General features: G+C 37.0%; 1 long non-coding RNA gene across 2 annotated transcripts in view; it reads left to right on the forward strand.

The window, feature by feature from the left end:
* LOC138990222 (uncharacterized) overlaps positions 1 to 24,662 on the forward strand; it is a 291,199-nt gene that overhangs the window by 109,189 nt on the left and 157,348 nt on the right. For both annotated transcript variants that reach the window (XR_011466341.1, XR_011466340.1), the window contains exon 2: positions 13,443 to 13,526. This is a non-coding gene — a long non-coding RNA (uncharacterized lncRNA). The remainder of the gene's footprint in view (positions 1 to 13,442; positions 13,527 to 24,662) is intronic.

Raw genomic sequence — 24,662 nt, forward strand, 5'->3', positions numbered from 1 at the left:
ACTGCTTCATTCCAAGGAAGTGACTAATATGGGAATTTCAATAAGGCTGTTAGAAAAAGTATTTTTGTAGGACGTTTTTGGACTTTTAAAAATCATACCCTATAAATATCTGCCTTCTTTACCTGGGGCTAATGCTGACACTGAACAGTGCTTTGTTCCAATATAGGAATGGCTAATAAATTCATATTGGATGAAAAAGTTGGGGGTGGATATTGAAAGACAGAGGCCACCAAGAAGCCCCTGTGGCATAAGCTGAATTATAGTTTAGCAAGAGGTTTAACACGTGTAGTTTAGCGTCCCCCCCAAACCCCAAGGGAAGTGAGGCTGGAGTGTCAACATGAAATATTCAAGCCTCATATTTTCCAGGTGTACACAAGCCAAATCTTGCAACGATATTGGCGATGTCTCAGAGTTGCAAAATAATGGAGATATTTTCAATTGAATGATTCTCTGGCTTTTTAAAGAATATCTTTTATTTCTACTTGTTCTTTCAAACTTAATATTTCAACACTGGTGAAAGGTCAAAGTGGAACTCAGACAAGTGTCATACATGTTGCTGTGGCAACAAGTGTAAAAGCTAAATATATAATGCATGAAGCAAGAGTTGAAAAAAACTTTGAAATTTAATATTTACACTATTGAGGCATTTATTAGCCAGGTTGGGAATATGCCATTATTAGTTTTCCAAATGCCTGAATAATGGTTACAAAAATGTTGAGAACACTGTTGGGAAGGGCCTCAAACTACAAGGGGAAGTACAAACTGCTGGTATCACCTTTTCATTATAAGCTATATCCACTCTGTGGATGCCCTGAAAAGAAGTTTGTAAAAGAAGATGCAGAGGGGAAAAGGGAAGGGTGTCTTGAGTTCACTCACGGTGAAAGGGTAAGGACGGAAGGGGACCAGTATAAGAGGTGAAAATGGAGCAGTCAGAGAGGAGAGGGGAAGACTGATGAATTTAATCCTACAGATACAAGGGAGAGAAGTAATGATCCCTGAAAGTATTACCTGCAGAAAGATCAAACAGTGTGAAAAATGAGGAACAGAGAGAAGATATATTTATTTTTTACCTAATACATTCTGATCAGAGTTGACCCTGTTCTATCACACAATTAATCCTCTAATGTAGATTCTTTTGGTCCTCAATTCATAAAATAATAAGTTGGGGCTCATTGAAGTAAAGTTACATGATTCATGTCAGTGCTAAATAAAATCTTAGATTCTAAGACTCCAATTCATATTGTCTAGTCACATCTAAATTTTTTTTTTTTTAATTTGTGCACTTTTCCCTGGACTTTCTGCCTCAGGGAGGCCCTATAATTTGTTCCTTAACTTCCTAGGTAAAGGTGGAAACTCTAGAGTGAGTAGCATGATATGGTGAAGAGAAAGCTGTTATGGGAGTGATGGGTCCCTTGGTTCTAGTACAAGTTTTGTTGCTAACTAGCCATGTCCTTTTAACCAATTGTCTAGGTTTCTTTCCTCCTCATCTGTGACATGGGGGGCTAGGAACTCTGTGTTGTCTTAAGGTAGCTCTGGTTTCAATAATCTGTGGTTCACTTAAGTTAAATGGAAGTGAACATAACTAGACAAGGGCTGGGCTTCTAAAAATAGTACATTAGGGTACTCCTTAGCAAGTCAATGTTGTTAAGGTCATTTAAAAAATACTTCAAATTTAAATTCCATTTAGAATAGCATGTTAGTAGATGCAAAATAAATTACATGAGAATACTGAACAAATATGAAATTCAAAAGACAGATATTTCAAAACTTTTTGGAAAGCACTTGAAGGGAAGAAAGAAGGGAAGTCGGTAGGAGAAAGGTTGATTCAAATATTTCCCCCCTTTGGGGAAACAGCTGCACCACCAATGTTCTCTCCTCATTCCAGAATCATGTACTTATTTCAGAGTATGGAACCACTTGTAGAATTTTTTCCCTATGCTTAACAGTTTAAGCAAGTAGATTATAATCCTCACTAGGTCATCCCGTATTCTTTGTTTATTTTATAATTTTCTCTAAGCACCTTAAATATTGATTAATCTTTCTATTCCATTCAGAGACAACTAAACTAAATTAATACAAGTTATAATCTTACTCTGGCTAATCATCAGACCTTAAATCTCTAATATATTTAAACATTTCTAAGCTATTTTCTATATAACAAGACCTCTTTAGATCTTTTATGTGTAAGAGTGGTATGAATAAATAGATTAAATTATAACTACATTATGAAATTTCATTTTCACACAGTCTTATGAATGGGATAAAGCAGATTTATTATTTTCAGTTATAGATGATAAATCTGAAGCACATAGAGGTTAACACACTTGCCTGAGTTTCTTCAGTTTATTAGTGGAAAGATGAGTCTAGAACCCAGGTACTGTAATACCTATTCACACTTTACTCCCTTGATGATGGCCTGCTTAATACTCTGTTTTACACTCTAGTCTTGGGGACATCATAAAACAGAAACGTCAGACATTGGAGAAATAGAATAGAAGACAGAAAATAGGATGAAAACAGCTTGCTCTGGTGCCAATGTGAACCACCACTTAGGAGCTGTTTGGCTTTGGGCAAACTTACTCAACTTCTCTGAACTTTTTCTTCATTTGTAGAATGTGAATGATTACACATAACTTGAAAGGCTGTTGTCAGAAAGAAGTAAAGATTATCTCTTTGAATATAATTTTAATAATACTTTTATTATTAATAAAAATGTTGAATCTAATTTAATAATTTTACACTTAATATACATTACCTATAGTACTGTAACTGTAAAGCCAAATCTTATCCTTGTTTCTGTCATATAATAGAACATATATAGTTTAAGTAATTCCAAGTTTATTCACTTTTAGTTTTAATATAATTTGTTTTTTGTAATTAGGTGTATAACATGGTCATATTATCAGAAGGAAAACAAACATTTTAAAATAAATATGGTCTTTTTATTCCTAGATCTTTCACTTCTCCTTGTGCCTGCAGAAAATAGCACACTTCTTTGATCAATGGTTCATTTTTCTACTTAGAGTATAATTGCTTTACAACGTTGTGTTAGTTGTACAATGAAGTGAATCAGCAATGAGTATGCATAAATCTCCTGCCTCTAAAGTCGCCCTCCCAAACCTCATTCCTCCAGGTCATTACAGAACACCAAGGAGCTGAGCTCCCTGTGCTATACAGCAGCTTCCCACTAGCTGCCTATTTTACCCACTGTAGTGTATAATGTCAGTGCTGCTCTCTCAATTTGTCCCACCCTCTCCTTCCCCTGCTGCTGTGCCCACAAGTCCATTCTCTTATGTCTGCATCTCTATCCCTGCCCTGCAAATAGGTTCATCAGTAATTTTTCTGAATCCCATACATGTGTGTGTGTGTGTGTGTGTGTGTGTGTGCGCGCATCACTCAGTCATGCCCGACTCTTGTAACCTCATAGACTGTAGCCTGCCAGGCTCCTCTGTCCATGGGATTCTCCAGGCAAGGATACTGGAGTGGATTGCTATTTCCTGCTCCAGGGGATCTTCCCGACCCAGGAATCGAACCCAGGTCTCCTGCATTGCAGGCAGACTCTGTACCAACTGAGATACGAGGGAAGCCCATTCCATATATATACATTAATATATGATATTTGTCTTTCTCTTTCTGACTTACTTCACTCTGTATGACATACTCTAGATTCATTAAAAATCTGTAAACAATAATTGCTGGAGAGAATGTGGAGAAAATGGAACCCTCTTATATGGTTGGTGGGAATATAAATTGATACAATCAGTATGGAGAACAGTATGGAGGTTGCTTAAAAAATTAAAAATAGGACTACCATTTGACCCAACAATTCCACTACTGGGCATATACCTTGAGAAAATCATCATTCAAAAAGACACATGTACCTCAGTGTTTATTGCAGCACAATTTACAATAGATAGGACACACAGGCAACCTAAATGCTCATCAACAGATGAATGGATAAGAAAGATATAGTATCTATATACAATGGAATATTACTCAGCCATAAAAAGGAATGAAACTGGGTCATTTGTAGTGATGTGGATGAACCTAGAGTCTGTGATCAGTGGTTTTTGAAGTGTGGTCCCCAACCAACAGAATCAGCACCACCTGGGAACTTGAAAGAAAAGATGAAGTTTCTAGGATCTCTTACCAGACCTACTAAATCAGAAATTCTGGGGTTGAGGTCTAATTATCTGTGTTTTAAAAAGGTTTCCAGGTGGTTCTGATTCATGTTAAGATGGGAGAACCAATGCTTTTGATTAGTGTAACTACTATATTTAAGTTCAGTTCAGTCACTCAGTCATGTCTGACACTTGGCAACCCCACAGACTGCGGCACTCCAGGCTTCACTTTCCATCACCAACTCCTGGTGCTTGCTCAAACTCATGTCCATCAAGTTGGTAATGTCATCCAACCATCTCATCCTCTGTTGTCCCCTTCTCCTCCTGCCTTCAATCTTTCTCAGCATCAGGGTCTTTTCCAGTGAGTCAGTTCTTCGCATCAGATGGCCAAATTATTGGAGTTTCAGCTTCAGTATCAGTCCTTCAAATGAATATTCAGGACTGATTTACTTTAGGATTGACTGTTTGGATTTCCTTGCAGTCCAAGGGACTCTCAAGAGTCTTCTCCAACATCAATTTTTCAAAAACATCAATTCTTCTTTGCTCAGCTTTATGGTTCAACTCTCACATGCATGCATGACTACTGGGAAAACCATAGCTTTGACTAGACAGACATTTGTTAGCAAAGTAATGTCTCTGCATTTTAACATGTGGTCTATGTTGTTCACAGCTTTTCTTCCAAGGAGCAAGTGTCTTTTAATTACAGGGCTGCAGTCACCATCGGCAGCAATTTTGGAATCCAAGAAAATAAAGTCTGTAATATTTAAAATCAGTTCAGTCGCTCAGTCATGTCCGACTCTTTGTGACCCCATGAATTGCAGCACGCAAGGCCTCCCTGTCCATCACCAACTCCCAGAGTTCACTCAAACTCATGTCCATCGAGTCAGTGATGCCATCCAGCCATCTTATCCTCTGTCATCCCCTTCTTCTCGTGCCTCCAATCCCTCCCAGCATCAGAATCTTTTCCAATGAGTCAACTCTTCTCATGAGGTGGCCAAAGTACTGGAGTTTCAGCCTCAGCATCAGTCCTTCCAATGAAAACCCAGGACTGATGTGCTTTAGGATGGACTGGTTGGATCTCCTTGTAGTCCAAGGGACTCTCAAGAGTCTTCTCCAACATCAAAGTTCTAAAGCATCAATTCTTCTGTGCTCAGCTTTCTTCACAGTCCAACTCTCACATCCGTACATGACCACTGGAAAAACCATGGCCTTAACTAGATGGACCTTTGTTGGCAAAGTAATGTCTCTGCTTTTGAATATGCTATCTAGGTTGGTTATAACTTTCCTTCCAAGGAGTAAGAGTCTTTTAATTTCATGGCTGCAGTCACCATCTGCAGTGATTTTGGAGCCCCCCAAAATAAAGTCTGACATTGGTTCCACTGTTTCCCCATCTATTTCCCATGAAACAATGGGACCAGATGCCATGATCTTAGTTTTCTGAATGTTGAGCTTTAAGCCAACGTTTTCCACTCTCCTCTTTCACTTTCATCAAGAGGCTCTTTAGTTCTTCTTCACTTTCTGCCATAAGGGTGGTGTCATCTACATATCTGAGGTTATTGATATTTCTCCTGGCAATCTTGACTCCATCTTGTGCTTCTTCCAGCCCAGCGTTTCTCATGATGTACTCTGCTTATAAGTTAAATAAGCAGGGTGACCATATGCAGCCTTGCCATACTCCTTTTCCTATTTGGAACCAGTCTGTTTTTCCATGTCCAGTTCTAACTGTTGCTTTCTGACCTGCATACAGGTTTCTCAAGAGGCAGGTCAGGTGGTCTGGTATTCCCATCTCTTTCAGAATTTTCCACAGTTTATTGTGATCCACACAGTCAAAGGCTTTGGCATAGTCAATAAAGCAGAAATAGATGTTTTTCTGGAACTTTCTTGCTTTTTCAGTGATCCAGTGGATGTTGGCAATTTGATCTCTGGTTCCTCTGCCTTTTCTAAAACCAGCTTGAACATCTGGAAGTTCATGATTCACGTATTGCTGAAGCCTGGCTTGGAGAATTTTGAGCATTACTTTACTAGCGTGTGAGATGAGTGCAATTGTGTGGTAGTTTGAGCATTCTCTTTGCCTTTCTTTGGGATTGGAATGAAAAATAAGTCCTGCCAAATCCACAAATATTCAGTGAAGGGCTACTAAAGGTAAGGTACTGGGCACCCAAGTAAAGAATTCAAATATAAAGCAGATCTCGTGACTCCTCATTTTGATTTTTTAGTCTAGAAACAAATAGGGGAGGGGAATAGACTGTGTCAAGTACACAAATAGTAAGTTTAAAGCCCACATCATCCACCAAGTCAGAAATGGCAATTCACTTCAGGATCCAAGGATGTCCCTGCTTTGTAACAATGGAGACTTATCCCATGTGCCTGAGAACTGGGCCTTGACAGGATATGTTTCTCCCCTGCTAGCATCATGGATCAGGGACATACCTCAGAACAGTCAGGAGAGGGAGAGGGAACACAGTATTTGTTCAGTCAAAAGAGGTCTCTCAGGAGAGAAGGTGATACCTTTTGTGCTTAGCTCCTTGAGCAAACATACATTAGAGGAGGGATGGTGAAGGAAAGGGACAGGCCAAAAAAGGATGTAGAAGTGGTGGTTCCACGTAGATAAGGTGAAAAACTCCCTCTGAAGCCCAGTGGCAATCCTGTGGTGGGGGGATTAATAAGTGGGGGAGAAGCTGCCACTACCCGGAGGACATTCCCTGAGTATGTGTCATCAGAAAGCGGTTCAGGAACAGAGACTTCCCATTATTTTGAAGTCATAAAAAGTTGGGGTTACACTCTCACAATGTATATTTGTTTGAGTATTTATTTTTGTAACTTTTATAAATATGCACTCAGGAAGACACAGACAATAGCATTTAAAGGATAAGCGCATGCCAATAAAATGGCTAATATTGTCTTTACACGGCCCATTGGTCTGCCCTACTCGCTTCACTGTGGAAGTTCCTGTTTCTGACTAAAGTGCAAAGAAGTTGGGTTTGCAGTGGGAAAGGAAAGATAGGTTTGCTCACTGTATTCTCAAGCAGTGGTGATCCAAATAGATGTGTAAAGATTGCAGTTAATACGTATATGAATATGCTTGGTCCTCTACACACTAATAGTATAAAATTAACTTTCCCCCATCCTGGTGCTTTCTCACCAGGTTCCTTGAGTATCCAGCACAGCTTGTCTAGTGGCGGGGTGATCACCATGGCATGTGAGGACAGGAATGTCTCTAAAGGGCCTTAAACATATTTGGCTGACACATTACCCCTTTCCCCATGACTCATAAAACCACAGTTCCATAAACAAGACAAAACAAAATGATATAAAATTAGCCCTGTGTTTGTGGGTGCTTTGGAAAGGTGGGAGGGTGTTAAGTTACTTGAAGAAACCCAAGGAAGGTTTAAAGGTAGATTTTTAAATAGCAGTTCAGTAAAGAATTCAGGGAACACCAGGAATTGTAGCCAGATATGACTCATAATCATTTGAAGAAATCTTGAGTAGGTTTTGGAATAATTTCTGTTTCTGTTAAGTGTGTGTGTGTGTGTGTGTGTGTGTGTGTGTCATTTATGTGCAGCAAGGTCAGACACATGAAGAAGGTGGTTTTGTTGGAGGGAAAACAGCAGGAGAAATAAGTCAGTTTGATTTAGAAATAAGAGCCAGGCAGTTCAGAAGGAGCTATGAGGTTCTTTAAGCTGGAGATTTAACCTATCACAGAGAGAATATCCATATTATTTATAATCATGAAACCCAAGTCAGAAAATCAAGAGGCTTCCCATGGTATCTGTTTTTGGGCTGAATATCTTCTCTGTATAATGAACTGCCTAATACTGTCTTACTTTATGGACAGGATCAAGACATTCAAATACTTCTCCCCATGTCTTTTAACATGTACCTTGTGAGTACTCACCTTAATGTGGCAAGCATTGTCATATTTGCTGTGACTACGTGGTCAAGATCAGGATGACTAAATCCTTGCACACAGTCATTTATCTCCACTGCATGAATTGTAGAAGTTTATGTAGAAAAGAGAATATGCTCAAAATATATATGCTTATTAGTAATTTCAGACAGAGAAGGCAAAAGCGCCCCACTCCAGTACTCTTGCCTGGAAAATCTCATGGATGGAGGAGCCTGGTAGGCTGCAGTCCATGGGGTCGCTAAGAGTTGGACAAGACTGAGCGACTTCACTTTCACGTATTGGAGAAGGAAATGGCAACCCACTCCAGTGTTCTTGCCTGGAGAATCCCAGGGACGGGGAAGCCTGGTGGGCTGCCGTCTATGGGGTCGCACAGAGTCGGACACGACTGAAGCAACTTAGCAGTAGCAGTAGCAGCAGTAATTTCAGATGGAAACCAATGATGTATGTAGTCTATTTGTTGTGAACCAAACTTGACTATGTGTGAGCCTCAAGGATTCCTTTGGTTTGTTATTAATTAGAAGGAAGAAGACCCCAGACCCCACTAGTACTGTGAGAGGGAAAAGTGAGATGGGAGGTGGACCAGTAGACAAGCTACCCCAAAGAGAGCTTTCTATATAGAAGTAACAGCTTCTAACACTGTCTCTCTCCTCTCACAAGTGAAAATCACTGTGAGACACTAGTATAGGTCTTGGGGATGAAATGTGAGCAGGGGGAAGGGGGACAGGGCCTATATTGCTTTTCACAATTTACAATAGTTTACTTTTTTGTTTGTATGAAAATTATCACTTTCAAAAATCATTGGGAATCCTCAAATACTCAGTTCAGTTCAGTCTCTCAGTCGTGTTCAACTCTTTGTGACCCCATGAACCGCAGCACACCAGGCCTCCCTGTCCATCACCAACTCCCGGAGTTCATCCAAACCCATGTGCATTGAGTTGGTGATGCCATCCAACCATCTAATCTTCTGTCATCCCCTTCTCCTCCTGCCTGCAATCTTTCCCAGCATCAGGGCCTTTTCAAATGAGTCAGCTCTTCACATCAGGTGGCCAAAGTATTGGAGTTTCAGCTTCAACAGTCCTTCCAATGAACACCCAAGACTGATCTGCTTTAGGATGGACTGGTTGGATCTCCTTGCAGTCCAAGGAACTCTCAAGAGTCTTCTCCAACACCACAGTTCAAAAGCATCAATTCTTCTGCACTCAGCTTTCTTGATAGTCAAACTCTCACATCCGTACATGACCACTGGAAAAACCATAGTCTTGACTAGACAGACCTTTGTTGGCAAAGTAATGTCTCTGCTCAAATACTAGATCACTATATTTGAGGAGTAAATATGAACCAAACTGAAGATACAATATCATCTTCTAAAATAATCTTGATTTGACAATCAGCTTTACTATCATTATTGGAGCAAGTATATAAATATGTTCTTCACACAATTCAGAGAAGCATTTTGGAAGGCTTCTGGATTCTTAAGTTTTCACATTCCTAAGCAAGGATGCAAAAATCCATTTCATCTTGCTTCTCAATTACGCTTTTTAGTGGTGACTTCTTGGAATACATGTTGAAAATAATTCCTATACCATAAAATTTCCATAATTAATTTGCAATGTCTTCCAATGAAGTAGAAAATGGGAATGTGAAGGATGTATTCATGTATTTGACATTCAAGAAGAATGGGAGTAGGAAGTGAAAAGAGTAAAGAAGAATAACAAAGGCTAGTGGATATTTATAGTGTAAACAGAAAGTGAAATAGGCAGAAATATATGAAGAAAAGGAAATTCCCAAGGAAAGGACAAGGTTTATGCTTCAAGATCACACAGCAAGCAAGTACCAGATAATTGATCTAAAACAGTTTCATTATGTTATTATCAAAAAACCTCAAATCTATCCTTAAAAGATACTAAAAACAGGCTCTAATGAGAACAACTTTGTGACTCTTTGATGTAGGACAAATTCAGGAAAGAACCATTGGAGCCCTGCAAGTGAATTTTCCCAAAGCATTATAAAAGACTGCAGTTCTGGGACAGTGCACATTCCTTCTCACGGTCTCTACCTTTTCCCTACTTCCTTTCTGCTGCTGCTTCTTGTTTATGGCTGATCATTTAAGGTTTCGTCCTTTTAATGAATTCTTTAGCTTTTGACTTGCCTGTCACCGCTGAGTTTTATGTCTTTGTTATAAGGCGGTGAGCTTGCTCCACACACAGTCTAAATTGAGCAAAACCCCCTTCAAAAGCCCCCCAAATGATAGTATTGTCCTTTTTAACATACACTTAGAGAATGAAACAATCTGTTTCATCCCTTGTGTTAGAACAGCTGGAATGAAATGAATAGAGGGGATTGAGCAGTTCTGCAAAATCTTTGATAATAGAGAAGTACGAGTGTTCCCATCAGCAGTTGAATGATAATTTATCTGGTATGAGTGATGTAACCAAGTGGTTGTATATTACTGCCCCATTCTTTCTTGTCCCAAGACACCCTTGGAAATGCGATGCTACATCTCAATGGGATTTTCCAGTACAAAAATTCTTTACAAATAACATAATTGTGGATACACACCACTCCTACAGAGGTAAGTATACTGAGGATGTGCCAAAACATTAGGGCAGAAATTCAGTTCCCATGGCACACAAACAGGAATCTAACCATTTGCTGCAATAAATACATTTTTGTGGACTCAAAGATTATACAGTATACATTCTCTATACAATGCAAATTGCTTGTTCATTTATTTTGGAGTAAAACAACCTGAAGATGAAGCAGGAGAGAAAAATATACAGGAATACAGATTTTTTTTTGCTTCACGGCTGAAATTAGTATATTTCTATTTCTTTCTACTATAGGAAACCTCTAGGTGTGAGTAGTGATGTAAGGAAATAATTTGTTGCTACATATTTAAAGTCAAGTTCTTCCTTGATTTTCAGAGACTATGTAAAGTAAACAAAATAAATAGCAGCAAAAAAAAAAAAAAAAAAATTTCCAATATGAGGTTCAACCAAAATGTTGTTCAGGGAAAAACAGTGGTAAAATAGTTGGAGAAAAAATGAACATAAGTAAATAGTTGGATGTAAAATTTCTAGAAAGAATGTTATATACATAGCAGTTGCATAAACCTGCCTTTAGACATGTGAAGATCTATTATATGCAACACAAAATGAACATAACCTGGATGGGTTTAGAAGGAAAAATTAGAACCAGTGGGTAACACATAGAGGGACAGATACCAACTTAAGAAAGTACATTTTAACTACATCTACTCAACAGTAATGATGGTCAGCATCACTGGGGGTTCTTCAGCAGAGATAGTAGTAAGGAAAGCCAAAAGACTTCCTGCCATCATTCCTAAATTTCCTAGATGTGAAAATGAATCTACAATGGTACAATTTATACTTGAGGAAGCTGATTCACTTAGGAGCAACATGAAGAATGAAATATAAATATTCTTTCTTCTTCTATTAAGAAGTGGGAAGTGGGAGGTAAGGAGGGTTGGACCATGGACATGTAGCCTTCACTGGATACTTGTTTTGATCTAGCACTCATTCCTCCCCTCTTTTGGGGGCAAAAGGAAGACTGATTTTTTTAGGAAAAAACCTCTCATTCTTTCCCTCTCTTGGATAAAAGTCACCCTGGTTTTTAGAAGGAAAAAAAAACCCAGTCTCTCTCTTACTCTTACATCATTCAATTGAGGTTCACATCCCTCAGTTCTAGAAGAAATCTTGACATGGTTTCCTCATTAAAATAATGACTTTCATGGCCACAGTGATTGGTTAAGCAATGAATGTGCAATTCATAACCTGGCCAATAGGGTTAAATGAAGAGTCTCTATGCTACAGTTGTTGAGAGGTTACAGCAAAAGCCTAGTACTTTTGGAAGCCATCTTGGTATCATGACTGAAGAGCCTATATTAAAGTCAACTCAGGCTAAAACAGCTGATATGGAGGCAAAGTAAAAAAGGGTTAAATTACATGTAAGCTTTTGAAAATGGCAATGTTAAAACTAACTCTACCCCTAGAACATTTATTCTTTGAATTCTTCTCCCCCCAAATGACTGTTGTTCTTAAGGTTATGTGAGTGGGTTTTCTGTTGTGTGTGTGCTGTGATTAGTTGCTCAGTCATGTCCGACATTTGTGACCCCATGGACTGTAGTCCACCAGGCTTCTCTACCCATGGCGATTCTCCAGGCAAGAATACTAGAGTAGGTTGCCACCCCCTCCTCCAGGGGACCTTCCCAACCCAGGGATTGAACCCAGGTCTGGTGCATTACAGGTTGAATCTTTACCATCTGAGCCACCAGGGAAGCCTAAGAATACTGGGTGGGTAGCCTATCCCTTCTCCAGGGGATCTTCCTGACCCAGGAATTGAACTGGGGTCACCTACATTGCAGGTGGATTTTTTTAAAAGCTGAGCTACCAGGGAATGCTACCAAAGTGTTTTGATTACTACAGCAATGTCCAACGAGAAGCATAGTGTCAAGTCCTTGAACAGCCACCAGTCACCAAGGGCCAGGAAAAAAGCAATAACAAATTTGGTCTCACAGTTTCTTTAGCACCTGGTGCTGAATAATATTGGAGAAGGCAATGGCACCCCACTCCAGTACTCTTGCCTGGAAAATCCCATGGACGGAGGAGCCTGGTAGGCTGCAGTCCACGGGGTCTTTAAGAGTTGGACACGACTGAGTGACTTCACTTTGACTTTTCACTTTCATACATTGGAGAAGGAAATGGCAACCCACTCCAGTGTTCTTGCCTGGAGAATCCCAGGGACGGGGGAGCCTGGTGGGCTGCCATCTATGGGTCGCGCAGGGTCGGACATGACTGAAGCCAGTTAGCAGCAGCAGCAGCAGCTGAATAACATACACTACTGATCTAACCAGATTCTCTCTTCACATTATTGATTAAATTTTAATTTTTTTCTCTCAACCTCTGCTAAATAATTTAGTTTTCCCAAACTAATCACATCTGATTTTCTTTATTCCAGATTTCAGTCCATCTTACGTTTTTATAGGCCCAGATATGCAGATGTAATTTGGTGCAATGAAAAAAGTTGATAATTAAATTGATTGAAAATATTTACCTGTTATTGTCTTACTGTATTCCACCCTCTCCATTTCCTTATTCTTGTATTATTTATTATTTTATATTATTATTGAGTTTTGTATTATCTTTGTGTTTCATTTGCATACTCTAAAAAGGGAATTGTTATGAATGCTTACAATGATGTAGTATTTATACAAATACTTTATGTGTATTTTGATATTTGTAAATTTTAAATTCTCCTTAAAATACTTTGGTCAAGCCCCTGGTAAATATTGTTTTTATTTGCAGTGGAATTTAATTCAATCTGATTAGACACAATTTCTAATACATAATGAATCCTTAGGCAGATGTATTTTCTTTCTATTTTGTTTCTGATAGACCGTGCCTTGCATTGAAGAAGACAGCATGATGAGGAAGCTCAAGAAGTAGGAAAACGAAAATTTAGGATGTCAGGATCATGAGGTAGGTAAATGCTATGAGTTTTTTAATTTCTAACCTTTTTAAGATTTATTTTTTACTGAAGCATAGTTGATTTATAATATTGTGTTAGTTTCGTATATAGCAAATTGATTCAGTTATACATATATATGTATATTCTTTTTATATTCTTTTCCATTATGGTTTGTCCTATACAGTAGGACCTTGTTGTTTATCCATTCTGTCTATAATAGTTTACATCTGTTAATCCCAAACTCACAATCCATCCACCCCTCACCCCCTCTTCTGTCTTGGTAACCACAAGTCTATTCTGTATATCTGTGAGTATATTCCTATTTCATAAGCAAGTTTGTTTGTGTCATAATTTAGATTCCGCACATAACTGTTATCATATGGTATTTGTCTTTCTCTTTCTGAATTCTCTTAGTATGATCATCTCTATGTCCATCCTTTTTGCTGCAAATAGCATTATTTCATTCTTTTGTTTAATTGCTGAGTAGTATTCCACTGTGTATATATAACACATCTTTAGTTATTATTCATTTGTCCATGGACATTTAGGTTGCTTGCATGTCTTGTCTATTGTAAATAGTGTTGCTGTGAACATAATGGGTGCATGTATATTTTTGATTTATAGTTTTTTATGGATGTATGCCCAGGAGTGGATTTGCTGTTCATATGGAGACTCCATTTTTATTTTTTTTTGAGGAACTTCCAAACTGTTTTCCATAGTAGTTATACCACAACTTTTCACTATTGACTGTTGGGAGGAAAAACCTAGGAACTCATCTCTTATGAAATAGTGAAGAAAGGAAATTAGTACCTTTTTATGATTTCAGTGCTTAATTTTTCAATAGTAATACGTGTATGGAAAACAATAATACTTATTCTGAATATTAAAGTTAAAAGACAAGATTGCTGTCACTGTGGGGACTGGCCCAGGTTCCAGCTCATCTAGTCTTATCTGACTAGTCTTAGGGCAGAAGAAAGCAACAGTTTGTGTTTACTTTTAACTTAAAATAATCACCAAAATTAATTACTCTGAAGTTTTGTTGCTTTTAGTGACCAAATGATTCCAAGAGGAGCAGAACTCCTATTTATTTTCCTACTCAATTCCATTTCAAACCTTTTCAGTAAAGAGAGAGTGAGAAGGTCATTTTAGTATTGCAAATGCTTGCTGAGATAAGAATAATTTGTTCATATGGAATTATCCCACATAGGCATCTTTTTCTTTTAAGAGCTACCATGTACTTCAATGGTTTAGAACCTTGTTTATAGAAGGCTTTAAACATGTGTCTTTTCTTGCCTTCATTTAATCATTTGTCAAATATAAATATAACAGCTAGGACCTCTGACTTTGTATAAGAATGCACTAAATCTAGAAAGTTATGGTTGAAGGTTATACCTGCGAGAATGTAAGTGTTCCTTTAGTCTGAGGAACAGTACAGATAACATATGTAAAAGCTGTTAAGTAAAAAGCACACACATTTTTTTTTCTTTATGGTCTCCCTAAACACTTTATTAATACAAAACCAAAGGGCCAACATAAAGATCAACTTGAGGTTTAGAAAAAAGAAATATTATATTTGCATAGTTGAGAGAAGTCTGATTTAGAATTCAGGGACCATGGGATTTAGCCTGCCTTTGACTCTATACTCTATCCTCTGCCAGGAGGCAGTTTAGACCAAAAGTGCTCAGCTTAAATGATTGTGGGAGTCACTGGTCAGGCTTGTTAGAAATACAGATTCCTGGGTGGACCCTGACCTTAGAGATTCTGACTCAGCCAGTCTGGTGGGAGGGCAGGGTGGGTGAGAGGCATGTATTCACATTCCCAGTGAAGCTAATGTGCTGACTCTTGAAAATTCACTGTTATAGACCTCAGTTGTCCTCTTCTATATAATGTAGAGATCTCATTAGGCCTATTGATTATAGACCCCCAAATTAAAGGAGGCAACAATTTCTACTTTTGAAAGGGAAAACAATATCTGATTATAAGTTCCATATGCTAAAATAATAATAAAATTTTAATTTATATTAATAATAAAACTATATTTCTCACAAATGTCTTGTAAGAAAATACAGGATGAATATTGGTACTGGGGTCCAGAAATGGTGATAAAAGCTTTGAATGCCTAAATTTATCTAGCTGGATGGCAGGAAAGTTAGGACTAATCTTGTCTTACAACTTAAAGGCCTATATTTGTTCATTTATACCTCACAGCTTTTTGTAAGTGAACCATATTGTCTTACAGCCTGTTATTATTCATGTATTTAGAAGGAGGATTCTGTTTTGCATGGGTCAACATGACCCTTGAACATAGTTCTGTAGCAGAGACAGGTGATAGTTGAAGAAGAAGGAAGAAAAGAAGAAAGAGCAGAAGGGGAAGCAGAAGCAAAGCAAAGCAAAATTAATAATAATAGCATTTTCTGGAACAAGATACTTGTCATCTTTGAAGGTATCAACAGTGCTAAGAAGAGAGCCCCCATCTGCACTCTTAAACAAGACTCCTCAAATCAATTCCTATGGCTTTGTATGTGGTGGGATATGTATATGTGTGTATATACATATATAAATAATATACATGTATGTATATATATAGACACTAACTGAGATGAGACACCAGACACGAACAGTGTTAGCTAAGGTTGCCGTTCTGTACCTTCTGCCTAAACCTTAATTACTGTCCCACACCAACAAGTGTTTGCTCTGACCTCACCTTTAATATTTCAGCTGCTGGAAAATAAATCCCAAAACATTCCTTAAGTTCTTGTTTTATGCTTGTAAGTTAATAATGAGATGCTAAGCCGCAAGGTGGGGGCATTGTTAGTGACAACTAAAATGAAAAACAAAGTGGGAACTGATTGTTTCTATAGGTGTCAATGGGGACCCCTCTGAAGGAATGCCAGGACGTAACTCCAGTTGCTATGTTGTGTTAGGGATTACATCAGCTGGTGTATCTCTAATAAACACCAGACATTTGGTGCATAATGACAATTTAGGCTATCCAATAGGTTGGGTTTCATGAGGCTTTGTTTTATTTCTTTGTTTCAGACATATTTTTATAGACACGTTTCACACAACAGCTTTGCTACTCTTAAATATGAAAACAATTTACAAATGATATTATTTGACTTCCATTCTTTTAGTTGTTATACCTTTAGCCCATTCTTTTTAATCTTGATTTTGGAAAATTAATTTTGAAATGTATTTCTGAATTGTGTACAAGGTAAAAGGAATGATAATACTTATTTTGTAATGGGACTCCCTGACTTATATTTTATAGACCAGTAAAATTAAATAAAAATAAGTACTTACATTGAATTGGCAATTTTCTACTTAATGAAAAGAGCAATGAAAACATAACACCTCTTATTAGTATAATTCTCTAATTTATCAACAAACATTTTTTAGAATAAGTAGAAAAGTATGGCAAACATTTTAAATTAGCTTTATGAAAAATACAAGATAATGTCCTTATTCTTTTTTGTTCAAGATGCACCCCTGAAAACTTGGTTGAGCACCTATTAATGCCAAGAACCCTGTTTTATTTTTTTATCTTTTTATTTTATATTGAGGTATAGTCAATTATGGAGAAGGCAATGGCAACCCACTCCAGGACTCTTGCCTGGAAAATCCCATGGACAGAGGAGCCTGGTAGGCTGCAGTCCACGGGGTCTCGAAGAGTCGGACATGACCGAAAACTTCACTTTCACTTTCCACTTTCATGCACTGGAGAAGGAAATGGCAACCCACTGCAGTGTTCTTGCCTGGAGAATCCCAGGGACGGGGGAGTCTGGTGGGCTGCCGTCTATGGGGTCGCACAGAGTAGGACACGATTGAAGCTACTTAGTAGCAGCAGCAGCAGCATAGCCAGTTAACAATACTGTGATAGTTTCAGGTAAATGGTGAAGGGACTCAGTCATACATATACATATACATATACATATACATATACATATACATATACATGTATCCATTCTCCCCCAAACTCCCCTCCTGCACAGGCTACCACATAACATTTAGCAGAGTTCTTGCTTGTTGGAAGATTAACCTGTTTTAGAGAGAGAGAGTCAAGTATCTGCTCAGTTGAGGAGGAAGTCATGTGATAGGCATACTTAAATGATGATTTTATATCCAAAGCAGCAGTATTTTAGGGTACTTGGGAAAAAATGATGTGCTTAGTGACTAAGGCTCTTAGAAATCTCAACACTTCCCTCAATATTGACTAACTAGTATGCATGGGTCTGGCCAATAGCTCAATCTTTTCTCATCAAATCTTTAAAGGCTTATTAAGTATTCTATCACCATGAACATTTTGAGAATTTTATGCTCCATGAATTATCATAATATTAGTAGGAAAATGAGATTTGTCTTTAAAAACTTTACTTTGCTGTAAATAATTTGCTTGCATTCTGTCATATGATATGAGTGCTTTTCATGTCAGAAGAAAAAGTGGCACGTATTCAGACTGTATATAGATTTTGGCCCGTGAAGTTGCATAATCTGGTAGAACCCTGTGTGTTCAGTAAAGCACAGGCTGGTGGGCCCCTACTTGATCAGGACCAGAATAGGTAGACATCATGGCCTCTTGCCTGTAGGCTGTATATCTTGGCCTTAAACACCCTGCCAGGCTGGGTCTGATAGTGAAAGCCTGCAGATGGTCAGCAGGAGAGTAAGGTCTGGGATCTGCTCCTTTGCTGTGGTTCTCTAGGCTCAGCAGCAAAGGTAGGACACAATCACTTCACGGGCCGGGTGCAGAGCTTACTGTGTCCATCTTGAATAAAGACCTTTTGGAATTTATTTCAGGTTTCCAAGGAAGAAGCTATGTAGCCCCATTTGGAGTAGGAACTCTGCTGGTTGACTGGCAGTGAACTGGAGTCAGAGTTGAGGGGTTGGCATTACATTGTTGTTTTACATGTATTGAATTCATCTATCTTATTGTGGACTAATTGTGCCCTAAAAGGCTAGCATGTTGTTCATACTAGCTGTATGACAGCTGCACTAATCATATGTATGTTTATAAACTGATGGGAAAAATTCTGTTGGATTCAAAATTATTAAAAGAAATTTCACCATTTATGAGTAACCTTTATCAATAAAGGTTACCAATGTCAATAATCTTTAAGATTCACTAATCCTAATTTTTTAACTGTTTTAATTTTTAAATGATTTTAAATGTTGATTTTAAAGTTGTAACATCTGTCAATGATATATATATATATATATATATATATATATATTTTTTTTTTTTACTAGTGATGACTATTAGTGGTTTGAAGATGCTATTCATTGAAGTGTCCAAGGCTGGGATGTGCTTATATCATTTTAGGTATGGATGTGATATAAAGTTTTAGACATGCACCCTAGTATTCCTGGGCAGAGGTGGAAGTTCTGGCTACCTTCTGGTTTTCTACTGATACCACTTAGACACCATGTGATTTCAAAACCCTGTGAGTGTGAATGGAGGCTAAGCCAGGGAACTGGAACTACTTTCTCAAGCTGGTAGTGACGCAGTGTGCCCCTTATTCTCTTGCTGGAGTGGGTATGAGAGGAAGTTGTCAGAAATAAAATATTTAAATAATATCCAGAGTTTCATAACTTGATAACCCAAAATCCAAATTCAATAAAAACCTAGTCCTATCAAGGTCCAGGTGAATCTTAGAATGAAAAAATACAACCAATAAATGCCAGTTCCAAGAAGACAGAGATGTTAGAATTATTTGATAAAGATTTTAAAGCAGCCATCATAAAATACTTAAATGACCAGTTGATCTTTGACCAATAATACACAGATCAAATGAATTTGAAAATCCTAGTAAAGAGAAAGAAAATTTCAGCATATAAATAGAACACAAAAGAAAAACCAAATGGAAATTTAGAATTGAAAAATTAAAACAGTGAAAGGGTTCAACAGTAGGAAAGAGGGAATAGAAGAAAGAATGTAGACATTAAAATGTTCCCAATTTGAAAAATGAAGAGAAAATAGATTGGGAGGAAAAATCAAAGAGACTTAATCCCTTTAGGACTATATCTAAAGATCTAACAGTCATTTATGGAGTGTTAGAAGGATAAGGAGAATAGGGCAGGGCAGAAAAGTAAATTGTATGCTGGGCTAAAAAACAATCTTGATAATGTTAAAAGAATTGAAATTATACAAAATTTGTTCTCTGACCAAATGAAATGAAGCTAGAAGTCAAAACCAGAAAATAACAGGAAATTCTCAAGAGGGAGGTGATATATGTATAATTATGGCTGATTTTGGAGAAGACAATGGCACCCCACTCCAGTACTCTTGCCTGGAGAATCCCATGGACAGAGGAGCCTGGTAGGCTACAGTCCATGGGGTTGCTAAGAGTCGGGTATGACTGGGTGACTTCACTTTGACTTTTCACTTTCATGCATTGGAGAAGGAAATGGCAACCCACTCCAGTGTTCTTGCCTGGAGAATCCCAGGGATGGGGGAGCCTGGTGGGCTGCCGTCTATGGGGTCGCACAGAGTCGGACACAACTGAAATGACTTAGCAGCAGTAGCAGCAGCAGCAGCATCAGCAGCATGGTTGATTTGCATTGTTGTACAGCAGAAATCAGTACAACATTGTAAAGCAATTTTTCTCTAGTTAAAAAAAAGAAAAACAGGAAGTTCTCAAATAACTAGAAACTAAACAGTAGACCTTTAAATAATTTATGGGTCAAAAAGAAAGCCTCAAAATTAAAAACATATCAAACTGAATAAAAATGAAAATATAATATGCCAAGCGTTTATGTGACACAGCTAAACCAGTAATGAGAGGGAAATTTCTAGCACTAAATACTTACATGAGAAAAGAAGCAAAGTTTCAAATCAATAATTTCATCTCCTACTTAAGAATTCAGAAAGAAAAGATCAAACATAATTATAGCAACCAGATAGAAGGAAATAATAAAAATAAGAGCAGAAATAAATGAAACAGAAAGGAGAAAAACAATGAAGTAAAAACTTTTTTTTTGCAAAGATCAATAAAATTTACCAACTGACAAAGAAAAAAGACAAAATTTACCAATATCTTTAATGAACAAGGGATTTCACTACAGACCCTACAGACATCAAAAGAAAAAATAATACAATGTTTATAATGAACCTACTCAGATAAATTTGGCAGTTTAGATGAAACAGACCAATATCTTGAAAGCACAAACTACCACAAATTACCAAATGTGAAATAGATAATTTGGGTAGTCCTACATGGCATCTGGTCCCATCACTTCATGGGAAATAGATGGAGAAACAGTGTCAGACTTTATTTTTGGGGGCTCCAAAATCATTGCAGATGGTGACTGCAGCCATGAAATTAAAAGACGCTTACTCCTTGGAAGAAGTTATGACCAACCTAGATAGCATATTGAAAAGCAGAGACATCACTTTGCCAACAAAGGTTCGTCTAGTCAAGGCTATGGTTTTTCCAGTGGTCGTGTATGGATGTGAGAGTTGGACTGTTGTTGGAGAAGACTCTTGAGAGTCCCTTGGACTGCAAGGAGATCCAACCAGTCCATTCTGAAGATCAGCCCTGGGATTTCTTTGGAAGGAATGATGCTAAAGCTGAAACTCCAGTCCTTTGGCCACCTCATGTGAAGAGTTGACTCATTGGAAAAGACTCTGATGCTGGGAGGGATTGGAGGCAGGAGAAGGGGACGACAGAGGATGAGATGATCTGGATGGCATTGCTGACTCGATGGACGTGAGTCTGAGTGAACTCCAGGAGTTGGTGATGGACAGGGAGGCCTGGCGTGCTGTGATTCATGGGGCCCCAAAGAGTCGGATACGACTAAGCAACTGAACTGAACTGAACTGAACTGACAACTATTAAGAAAATTGAGCTCATAATTTTAAAACTCATAAAGGAGAAATTCCCAGGCCTAAATCATTTCACTGGGGAATTCCATTGAATTTTATAAAAGAATTAATATAAATTATATATAATTTCTTTCAGAAAAGAGAAGACATGGAATATATGCTTCTTTATTTTATTAAGCTAGTATTGCACTAATATTAATACCAAGACTAGATAAAGACAATAAAGAAAAAGAAAACTATGGTCTGATATCCCTCGTGGGCCAGACACAAAAATTTTTAATATTATGTTAGCAAATAGGATTAGGTAATATATAAAAATAATCATATGCCATGACTAAGTGGAGTTTATTACAGTGATGTGAGATTCCTTCAATATTAAAAAACTACGAATATAATCCACTGTATTAACCGGCCAAAGTAGAAAAAGGATATGATTATATCATTGATACAGAAAAGACATTTGACAGAATTCAATACCCATTCGTGAAAAACTCTAAGAAAAATAGGAATTGAGGAAATTTTTTCAATTTGATAAAGAGCTCCTATTAAAAAAATCTTACAGTCAGTATTAAGGATGAAGAATTAGAATGCTTTCCCCCTGCAGTCAGGAGCAAAGCAGGCGTATCTGCTGTCACTATCTTATAATATAGTGCTGGAAGTCCTAGCCAGGGCAGTAAGGTTAGCAAAGGAAATAAAATAAATGGCACACAGTTTGAAAAGGAAGAAATAAAACTCTATGTGCAGATAACATGATTGTCTACATAGAAAATTCCTAAGATTCTTCTTAACAATTCCTAGAAAATAAGAGAGTTCAGCAAGTTTGCAGGATACAATATAAGCATCCAAAAGGAATTGTCTTTCTACATGCTGACAGTGAACACATTGGACACCAAAAGTAAAAATATAATGGCACACTTGTTCAAAAAAAGAGAAATACTTAGGTATGAAGACTTCTATGCTGAAAAATATAACATACTGCTGTAAGAAACCAAAGATCTAAATAAATAGATAAACTGTGTTCATGGATTGGAAGACTCAACATAGTAGAGATTTCAAGTATATTCAAATTTATAAGTAGGTTTACTGCAATTGTTATTAAAATGCCAAATTATTTTGTACATACAGAGAAGAGTATTGTGAAATTTGCAACAAAAGCCAAAGGAGTCAGGATAGTTAACACAATTCTTTATAAAAAGAGTGAAAAGGGAGGAATCAGTCTACCCAATTTTAAGAATTATATATAGCTAAATTATATATATATATATAATATAATATATATAAAATATAATATGAATATGAAAATAAAATATGAATGCTAAAGCATTCAAGACTATGTGGCATTGGTGATGATACACATAGATCAATGGAATACAATAAGGAAGCCATAATTAGATCCACACAAGTATGCTTAACTGAATTTTTAAAAAATACAAAAGCAATTTAATGGAGGAAGGATAGCCTTTTCAACAAAATATGCTGGAGCAATTGAGCAATCATTGGCAAAAATATAACCTTGACCAAGACCTATTATCTAAAATAAAAATTACTTCAAAATGAATTATTGACTTAAATGTAAACATAAATTATAAAACTTTTGAAAAAATTATAGGTGAAAAATATTTAGGATCTAACAGCATGATCCTTAGAAGAAAAATTGAATTAATTGTGTTTCATCAAAATTAAAACCTTTGGCTCTGCAAAAGATGCTTTTAAGACAATGAGAAAACAAGCTACAGACTTGGAGAAAATATTTACAAATCATATATCCTACCAAACTATACTATCTAGAACATGTAAAGAGCTCTGAAAGTTTAACCATAAAATCTCAAACAATACAATTAGAAAATAGGCAAAAGGCTTGAGCATACATTTCACTGAAGAGGATATATAGGGGGCAAATAAATTCATTCAGTAAGTTCAACATAACTGGTCATTAAGGCAATGAAAATTAAAAATGTAAGATATCACCACATATCTACCAGAATGATTAAAGTTAAAAAATAGTCATAAAACTAAATGCTCATAAAGATGAGGAGAAATTGGATCATTCATATGTTGCTGGCAAGAATGAAAAATTGTTCAGGCACTTTATAAAAAAGTTTCTCAGTATAAGGAATTTAAACATGCAAACACCATACAACCCAGTAATTGCACTTCAGAGCATTTATCCCTGAGAAATAAAAGCTCATATTCACACAGTAACCTCTATACAAATATCCAAAGGATTTTTATTCATAATAACCAAATACTGGAAACAACCAAGATGGTCTTCAGTGGATGAATGACTAAACAGTCTTAGGTATGTGGAATACTACTCAGAAATTACAAAGGAATGAACCACTGACACACAGAACAACTTGGGTGAATCTCCAGAGAGTTACACAGTGAAAAATGACAATCTCCAGAACTTACATACTGAATGATCTCATACACATAACCTTCTTGAAATGACAAAATTATACAAATAGAAAATAGACTAGTGGTTGCCTCAGTTTAAGAATGAGGGAGGCACGGAGACTATAGAGAGAAACTTGAGTTGTTTGGGCAGTGACAGAAGTGTGCTGGCTGTATCATTGTCAATATCCTGATTGTGGTATGGTACTATGGTTTTGCAAGATGATACCACTGGGGAAAACAGAGTAAAGGAAACACGGAATCTGTGTATTATTACTTACAACTCCATGTGCATCTATAATTTTCTTCAGAAACAGCAACAAAAAGTTTAAAGTATAGAAACAAGCTCAACTTTCTCTTAAATATTTTATAAAATATAATCCAGAAGTTTAAAAATTCATTTTTAATAATCCCTTTATATTTGAGATTTGTTCTTATCACAGGTGTTTAACATGAGGGAAAGTATGATTAACTATTTTCTATAAACCCAAACTGAATATCCACCAGGCTTATGCCAATTTACCAGGATATATGTTTCAAAGAAAGGAAGATTTTTAGGATAGAGGGAATTGCACAAAAAAACAAAAAATATATTTTTTTAAATCACTGTTTTCCAACCTCCAATAAGTATAGTACATTTTCCTGCTGACTTGTCATATGAGACCAAGAAGCTATATTCTTGTTCAATCTCATGAAATTAGAAAAATAAACATCCAAATTAAGTGTGAAACATAAATTATTCTGAAAACAAACAAGAAAAGCAATATTAAAATGACAGGGTCATCAAGGGAAATTCAAATCCAGGACACAACTGTGTAAATCCTTAGAAAGTGAAAAGCAGCAACATTCAGGTAAAGAGGGAAAGGATTGCATTAAAAGAGAATGCTCAATGAAAAAAAGACTATATTTTTATTTAGAGGAGTCCATTTCAAGC

The sequence above is a fragment of the Bos mutus genome, chromosome 2 (genome assembly GCF_027580195.1).
Source record: "Bos mutus isolate GX-2022 chromosome 2, NWIPB_WYAK_1.1, whole genome shotgun sequence".
Lineage (NCBI taxonomy): Eukaryota > Metazoa > Chordata > Mammalia > Artiodactyla > Bovidae > Bos > Bos mutus.